The 8457-nt window shown below is 38.4% G+C and overlaps 1 protein-coding gene across 1 annotated transcript in view; it reads right to left on the reverse strand.

The window, feature by feature from the left end:
* The window catches only part of KCNK13 (potassium two pore domain channel subfamily K member 13), a 46432-nt gene that overhangs the window by 33545 nt on the left and 4430 nt on the right, over positions 1–8457 (reverse strand). The window lies entirely within an intron of this gene.

The raw sequence follows: 8457 nt of genomic DNA on the forward strand, positions 1-8457 counted from the left end.
GGAATGCCAGGCTGAAGCTGAGACAAGAGGGAAGTGATATATACAGAGAGAGATAACTTTTATCCTAAATATTTTCCTGGATCACATTAGCTCCTTGTTCGAGAAATTCTTACAACAGCCACAGGATGGGTCTCTCCCCTATCTGTAAATGTAGATGAAGTTTTCAGAGCTCTTGCTTGCAATGAGATTATGCCAATTTTAAGCCTTTGCCACAGACAAAGAAAGCGCAAACTGCACCTACTCCAAGTGATGATATTTTGTGCAAATGGTCTAAGGGAGTAAAACATTTCCCACTGAAATGGTGAGAAGAAAAAAGGCATTTCCTGTGTGAAATAAATTACTTCATTAATTAATGGATCCTTTCATTATGTTAAAGGTCTTTTCCTCTTTAGAAAGTCAGCAACAAAGGCTAAAGCTCAAGGTAATTAATAAAGAAATTAAATGTTGTAGGAGCAAGCAACTGTGCAATGCCCTAATTGTGCAATGCCCTAATTGTGTAAGGGACAAAAATCTATCTTAGGACTGATTATAGAACCACAGAATCATTTTGGTTGGAAAAGACCTTTAAGGTCATTGATAACTGTTAACCAAACACTGCCAAGGGCACCATTAAACCAGCTTCACTAACAAAAGGCAAGTGTCCACACTGAATATGCTCTCTGTCCAGGCCTATGTCTTCAAAATATCTGAAGCACCTGAGAATGAGGGACAAAGACATTTAACCTGGATAATATCCAGTGGCACTAAAAGACAGCTGATCACTTCAGTTTAAGCAAGGCAAAGTGAGCACCTGTGCTGCTGCTGTAGCTCAGCAGGTGACTGTAAGCTTGTGATCCTCATCCTGAACACCTGCCTGCCTACTGACCCGTTACAGGGAGGTCTGTTTGTCTGCAGTTGCCTTGATCACTTCTGCTGGTCCTTCCCTCCTAATTTCTGCCAGCTTGCTGCTCAGGTGTTTGCTTAAAAAGAGTGATGATATCCAGATAACTGCAGCTCAGCCTTTAATGTGGACAGAAGACTGAAAGTAGGATTTATATATCCTTTTATGATGTGATATTTAGGCTGATGAGCCTCAGTTATAATGGGAAAGAACTTTAGGAAGAGTAAATACATGAGCTAGTATTAATGGGTGATATTGGATGTTTTTTATTTAATGGGAACTAAATTAAAATTGCAAGTGTGTTATAAAACATTACTGTAAAATCACCTAATAAACAAAATCTGTGTGTATTTTGAGTCATACTAATGATTTCTTCAGGGTGAGAAGGTCCTGCAGACAGGTTATATGACACAGTATTTATCCCTTTGAATGCTGGTAAGATTAAAAAAATCTTAAAATTATATGCAATAGCCTCAGTGCAAGAGTGTTCCAAGATAAGACATGGACTTGAAGACTAAATAAAATCTTACTTCCAAACTCAGTATTTTGTCCTTGATTTGAGTAGTGAAACACTTTACAATCTGTATAGAAGTACAGTGCAATAGATGGCTTTTAAAATGATTGAAAATTTACCCACTTCGTTATTTACATGCTCAATTTTAAACACAACAGGAAAATGGTTCAAAAGTTTCTACAATAAAACCTCATCCAGTTAATTTCTTTTTCCAGTACTCTCCTGAATCAGCTCTTGAGGCAGGAGATAAATCATTCTAGGGGAGCAATAGAGAAAAAACATCTCTAGTAGGAAGCTTTCTCCTTATAAAAGGACAATTTGCAAAGCTTTTTTTTATACAGCTTCAGCTGCATAAATTACAAAATATTTAGTGTTTTGTTATGACAAGCCTATTACCTGCTACCTTCTGTTGTTCTGCTCTTTTGGAGTCCAGACAAAGAAATTGGAAGGAACAAATGTAGGAACATTGAAACTGTCACTAATGGCCGTCAAGAGTAACTAAGGACACCCATGAGTAAATATTTTATTTCTTTTTGCAATACTTCAATACTCTAACTTCTGAGAGTTGTACCCCATGGGGTGTCAGAGAACAGCCAGAATACAGCATCCAGTGAAAACATGGCGAGAATTCTTTTGGTGTACCTTTACCTGGAGGATCACAATTAAACTATGGGCAAGGCCAAAGTTTTACAGAGGGTGCCAGGACTCTTCTAATGTTGCAGGGTTTTGGTTTAGAGCTGGTCTGAAAGGCAGCATCTCCTTCAGCACAAGGATGTTTAAATTTGTGGTGAAAGAGGAAAGAATGGCCAGTACTGCTCCCTGGAGCACGCAGGCAGTCTTAAGAACCTTCTCATTAAGGCACAATCCAGTTGGACCTGCTGACTTGATAAACCAGGAATATTGCTGCCTGAGAGGGATGAGGTAGACTCTAGCGAGCAGATGAGAATTTCTATTTAAAGCATTATACATGACAAATGAAAGGAAGAAGAGCAGCCTGTGTAACAAAATTAACTCCTACTTAGAGAAATAAGAGAAATTGGCCATTACAAAATATTTTTCTTAGAACAAACAGTAAAACAGTGCCAGTACATAGCATACAGGGAACTGAAAAGAGATGTGATGTAGGAAGACTACAAAAGGAAGACATATTATAAAAAGGAACTGTTCTGCAATATGAAAGAAAAGTTGCATCTGTAGAGATTATTTTACCCTAACAGAACTATTCTATTTATATCTTTATAGAAATAACTTCAGAAAAAAAATTCTGCACCTAACTGGACTATAATATTTATTTTCCATGCCATTAATGGAACATGGTTTTGCTCTAAGTGATTTAAAATTTTTGAGCTTGATTATGTTAATAACTTCATGTGTGTGCATAAGAATACAGAATTCAGTATTGTGCCTGTTTGGTGGGCATTATCCTCTACTAGAGAGAATCAATAAAGCTCAGCTGCCCCTACAGGCAGGTAAGAATGAGGGAACCACTAGCACAGATGTGCATGAGGAACAGTCTATTTTAGCAAGAAGGCTGGACAGCTGTTTCTGTCAAGTTCTGACCACTTACAAAAAAAAGAGCCTTGCAGAAAAGCACAAAATGGATGCAAATACATGCTTAAAATAGGAAACTGGGTTTTTTTAAATCTGCACCTGCCTTTAGTACTTTTAAATTCAATGTTTTGCTACTTGTTTGGAGTTTTTTTGCAATATTACATTTTTACACTGAAGGAATGCATGCTTTCCACTTCTTTACTTTTCTAATAACTGATAACTATCAGATTTTCAGCAGAACTACTTTCTATTAAAAACAGTCACACTTAAAATAGGCATATTAGTTGTGTGTGAATAAAATCACATTTAGGGTCTTATTAATATTCTCATTGTGAGAACAAAACCACCTCAAACTCAAAACTGGTTTGAGGTTGCAAAAAGCCTGGGCTATATTTGCAATCAACAGCACCTACTGATATATTGATTTTTCACTTTTCAAGAAGTCTGAAACACTTCCACGAGCCATATTCTGCCTGCAGGGATGGCAGTGTGAAATCAATGGAACTGAAGTCTTATGAATGCTATAAAAATCTCCATGCTATAATATTAAATATTTTCCCTGGGCATTTAAATTATAAAATAATATTTCACTATTTAGCTACAAAAGTTCTTTTTTTTTTCATTTTTAATATTGAAACAATTCTGGTTTTAAGTATTCTTAATGTGCTGAAAATCTTTAATATGTGAACTGCTGGTATACCAGTCAGCTGAACCTTTAAGAGCAGAGATAATTCCACTGGACAAAAGTACTATCTATCAGTAAACAGAAACAGTAACAAAGCTTCTATCTTCAGAATTTTATATCCTGACCAAATTATTTAAAAACTCAGTTAAGACAGTCAGAGACAGTCAGCTAACACTGGGATTTAAGTTTGCAAGCCTTGCCCCAGCATGTATAATATAATTTTAAACAAATTTCTCCCTCTTGGTATATGTGGGTTAATCCAAGTAAAAATAATTATTTTATATTAATGACTATAATATATATCACTATTTAAAGTGATTATTAGTTAATAATCACTTAAGTCAATATAGTCTTTTTTTTTTGTCATCCTCACTATTCTGCATACCCAGACCCTCTTTGCTCCTAGAATTCATCCATGGGACAAATTAAGACTGGTCCTGTAACCAGCAAGTAATTTGTTTAAATAAGTGTTTTTCTTTTCTCCATCCAGCTTATCCCACTTCATGGCATGCCTAATCTTCTCAGTCCTGATTAAGCTTCTGCTTTCAATTAAAAAAGTAAGTTTTCCTCCAGGAAATAGGAGAATTGTGTCACCACTCTAGTCAGAAAACCCTCATGTGCTGAGTGCTACAAGGTGTAGCACTGATCTCCAGCTCAGGCTCCTTAGGGAACTGCTGGCTTGGAAAATGAGAGATTCCTTGGAAGTGAGTATTTGGCAGAAGCAGTAGGATAAGAGTAGGGCTATCAGTTCATGAGGTCAGCAGGCTGGAGAGTGGCCTGGCTGGGGAACGGGTGCATTCTCCACCTGGCTTATCTGGAGGAAGGCCACACCTCCTGGAGCTTTCCTTGGCCTGGTGTTTGCATGCCCAGTCTGCCAGGGAGCTGCAAAGGCCCGGATCTCCTCCCCTCTGGGCAAGGGCTGCAGTGCAATAGCCTGGGCATGGAGGCCAGCAGTTCATTCAGACACACAGGGCTCCTGCATGGTCCCTGCTGCATGTCGCCTGAAGGACTACATTCAATTTTCAGCAGTGTTTTGTGCAAAAAATGGACAATAACAGTACTTTCCTCATGCTCTTTGTCTCCAAGTCATACCAGCATATCAAACACAAGCAGAAGAAGGTACAGCTGCCAGAACAGAGACTCCCAGCAAAGTACTTAATTCCTTGCAGGACCAAGTTCTTCAAAGTAACCTCCTGTTTATTTTTAGCTGGTTTTCTTGATGACTATTTTTCCATCCAGTTTTTTTTTTTTTCATTCCAGCAGCAGTAAAGATATTGTTATATCTGATTTCACTACTTTAATTAAGTAAGTACTTCTCAGTCCATGATCAGTTCTATCTTGGTCTGGTTTAAAGTTTATTTAATTTGAGACATATTTCAACCAGGGTAGCATAATGGCACATCTCAAGACCCGCTTGATCCTAATATTAAAATGTTGGTTTATTTCCTGAAGGTAAAAAAAAAAATCTAAGAAGTTTAGTGTAAATTTGTCAAAAAATTCTTTTTTTCTGCACTCTAAAAATAGAAGTAAAAAACAGCAAAAGAACAAAACTCTATATGCAGTGTGATTAACACAGTGCTTTTTTTTTTTGCCTTTTTTTTTTTTTTAAGGATATGAGCACATACTATCACTGAACTTGGGGAAAAAAGCCCTGGCAGAGGCAGAAAAATGTAATCTCATCCATTCACTGCACAATGAGGGAATTAAGGATTCTGCATAATTCTTGAGAACTGTCTGGTTAACCTGAGTGTAAAGGACTCTGGTGATGAAATCTCTGTGTCACTCCTAGGCAGACTGCACACTTGCTTCACTTAATTTAGAAAACTTTTTCTCATATACAATCTGAATCTTCTTTGTTGCAATTTAAGCCCATTGTCTTTTATTTATTCCTGCCATCATTCCTTTCATAAAGACTGGCAAAATGTTTATCATTTAAAATTGCCTGGAATTTTAAACCCTTCTACGTGTTGCCAAAGTGCCCATTATTGCTATAGTAATTTCTTTGAATATTCTAGAATGCAGTTGAGTTAGCTTAAATGATTTTAAAAGATCTGACAGATTTAGGGATTCTAACTATTTTTTTACTTTCCCCTTTCTTACAAGTGTTAATTGTACCACACAACAGTTCAGAGCTGACCTTTTCAGAAGACTGATACAGAAAAAGCCATAACATCACATTTCAGCCTTCTCGGAATCATTTGTTGAGAACTCTTCCTCTTTTCTGTACAGCAGGGCAATGTTTTTCTTAGTCTTTCTCATCACTATTGTGCTGATGAATCAGTTCACATCACCCATGATACCCCTTGCTAATAGCATAATTTTGTATCTGTTCATGTATTTCCATTTTATTCCTTTTATTTGTCTTCACTGATGTAATTTTCTATCCATTTTCTGTATGCTTTCTTCTTGTGACAGAAATTAACTTAAAATCTATACCTTTGTCTTTTACTGTAGTTCCTGTCCTCCTTCTATATTTCACATTTGGATCCCTTGAGCCAGGATCATTCATATCTTTTGTCCAGGAAACTGAAAGTCCCCTTTAAATAATTTTTCTTTAGTTTTGGTTCCCCTGAGATTCAAAACTGCAGATCTGTATTTAAACCTTTACTCTCAAAATCCTCTGGTTTTCTGTACTTCTTCCTTTCCCTCTGAAGAATAATGAACTCTGCCACCACATGGTCATAGAATTTGCCTTCTACACTTACTAGGGTAAAGTCAAATCCAGAAAGGTTTTTTCTTAGCTTGTTATATGATTCACAACTTACTAGGGAATTTGTGCTCAGGTCTCAGCATATTCGCCTGGAAACAGAGAAATCCCCATATTATTATAAAGTAATGCCCTGGAAAATGCCAACTCCTCACAAAAATCCTAATCCTGATCTTCTTGAGAGAGTATAACTGATAACCTGATTTCCTTTACAGAATTCAAGTGTTTTTAACTGCTTACTGATCTCATTTAAATGAGAGAGGGACAGAACCTGTGGCAGAGAAGTTACAGACAGTACTGCCAACGGTGCTGATCTAGTTCTGCTGCTGCCTGGGTGTCCACCTGTAGATTGACAGGGTGGGATTTATTCCACCAAAATTTCAACACTAATAGCAGAAGTATGAACCTTTGCATTTGACATGTCAGCTATTTCGTTCTAGTCAGGGAATAGGCACATTAGGACATACAAATTAATGTGATTTATTTTAGATATCTTCTGTAAAACTGGATGACTGACAGTAACAGAAGTAAGAAAATTTAAATGTGAGACCAGACCTGGCCCTTCTCCTAACCTTGTAGATTACAAACACATGGCTTAACCTTTATTTTAACCAGTGTCCAAGAGAGAACATGCTAGGCCATCACACATGTACCTTTTTTAGATCTTGCTTATAAAAGCAAGACTTCCAGGTTGCTTTAATTTTGTATTTCCTTTCTACAATATTATTTGCTTTAAGTTTTCTACCCTGTTCTGTATATAGCAGAGACTGGTGACAATCCTATCATTATAAGCAATGTTCAACTTTTCACATTTTCTCTACATCTTTGCTTTATACAGATCTGTCATATATTATAGAAAGCTTTTGGTAAAGTTAGAGTATACTATCTAACTTGTCTTTCAAAGGTGGGCAATGTTCTAGTTTATTAACAGATGAAATCCAAGGCTGGTGGCAATGACAACTTCAGTGAGTCTTTTGCTCTAGAGAGGCCTTTCTTGCTCTACTTATGGCTCAATGGCTAAAGCAGGCAGGCCATTTCGAATTATTGGAGCTGTTTGCAGCTTGTGTGCAGTTTTGGGCATCACAATATCAAAAAGACATTAAGCTGTTAGAGAGCATCTAAAGGAAGACCATGAATATCATGAAGGGCCTCGAGGGGAACTCTATGAGAAGCAGCTGAGGTCACTTGGTCTGTTCAGCCTGAAGGAGACTGAGGGGAGACCCCACTGCAGCCTACAACTGCTTCGTGGAGGGAAGGGGAAGGTCAGGCACTGATCTCTTCACTCTCATGACCAGTGAGTGGGTTGAGGGATTGGCCTGAAGTTGTGTCAGGGAAGATTTAGGTTGGATATTAGAAAAAGGTTCTTCACCCAGAGGGTGGTTGGGCATTGGAGCAGGCTCCCCAGGGCAATGGTCACAGCACCAGCCTGATAGAGTTCAGTTAAGTGTGTGGACACTGCTCCCAGGCACATGGTGTGACTCTTGGGGCTGTCCTCTGCAGTGTCAGGAGCTGGACTTGATGATTCTTGTGGATCCCTTTCAACACAGGATGTTCTACAATTCTATGATTGTAAATACTTCAGGCATGGTACTGTTAGGTAAGGGCAGACAGTGTGGTCTCTGTGACACCAGGACTAAGCTTGGCCATGGCCCCACGTGGAGCATTTACTGCAGCTGCCACACTCTGCTCAGTCTGTACACAGGTGTGGAGGGATAGAATGTAAGAAAATAAAGGTAGTGCAGAAGGTAATCTCACACCTGAGGAGTTGCAGCTGTACTAATCCCCAAAGATTAGGAACAGGCCTGCCCTTAATAGGCCACAGCTGTGTCCAATAAGAAGATGAGTGCTACAAAAGAGCGGGTAAACTAGGTGAGGAGTTGTTGGAGTTTGTTGTCTGTACTGTGTAGAGAGATTGAGGTTGATATCTGTGCAGTGAAGGAGTCAGTGCCGGGAGAAACTGCCCATGAGAAATCACTGAGAAGGTATAGAACTTTTGAAATATGACAACACACAGGAAGACAGGGTGACCTCAAGGCTACAAGACCAGCTCTCTGGGTTTAATGACCTTGGCGGTTTGCTGGGCGTTATCACACACACTTTTCTTCTGCACAGCTGTAACT

The sequence above is a fragment of the Geospiza fortis genome, unplaced genomic scaffold (genome assembly GCF_000277835.1).
Source record: "Geospiza fortis unplaced genomic scaffold, GeoFor_1.0 scaffold54, whole genome shotgun sequence".
NCBI lineage: Eukaryota > Metazoa > Chordata > Aves > Passeriformes > Thraupidae > Geospiza > Geospiza fortis.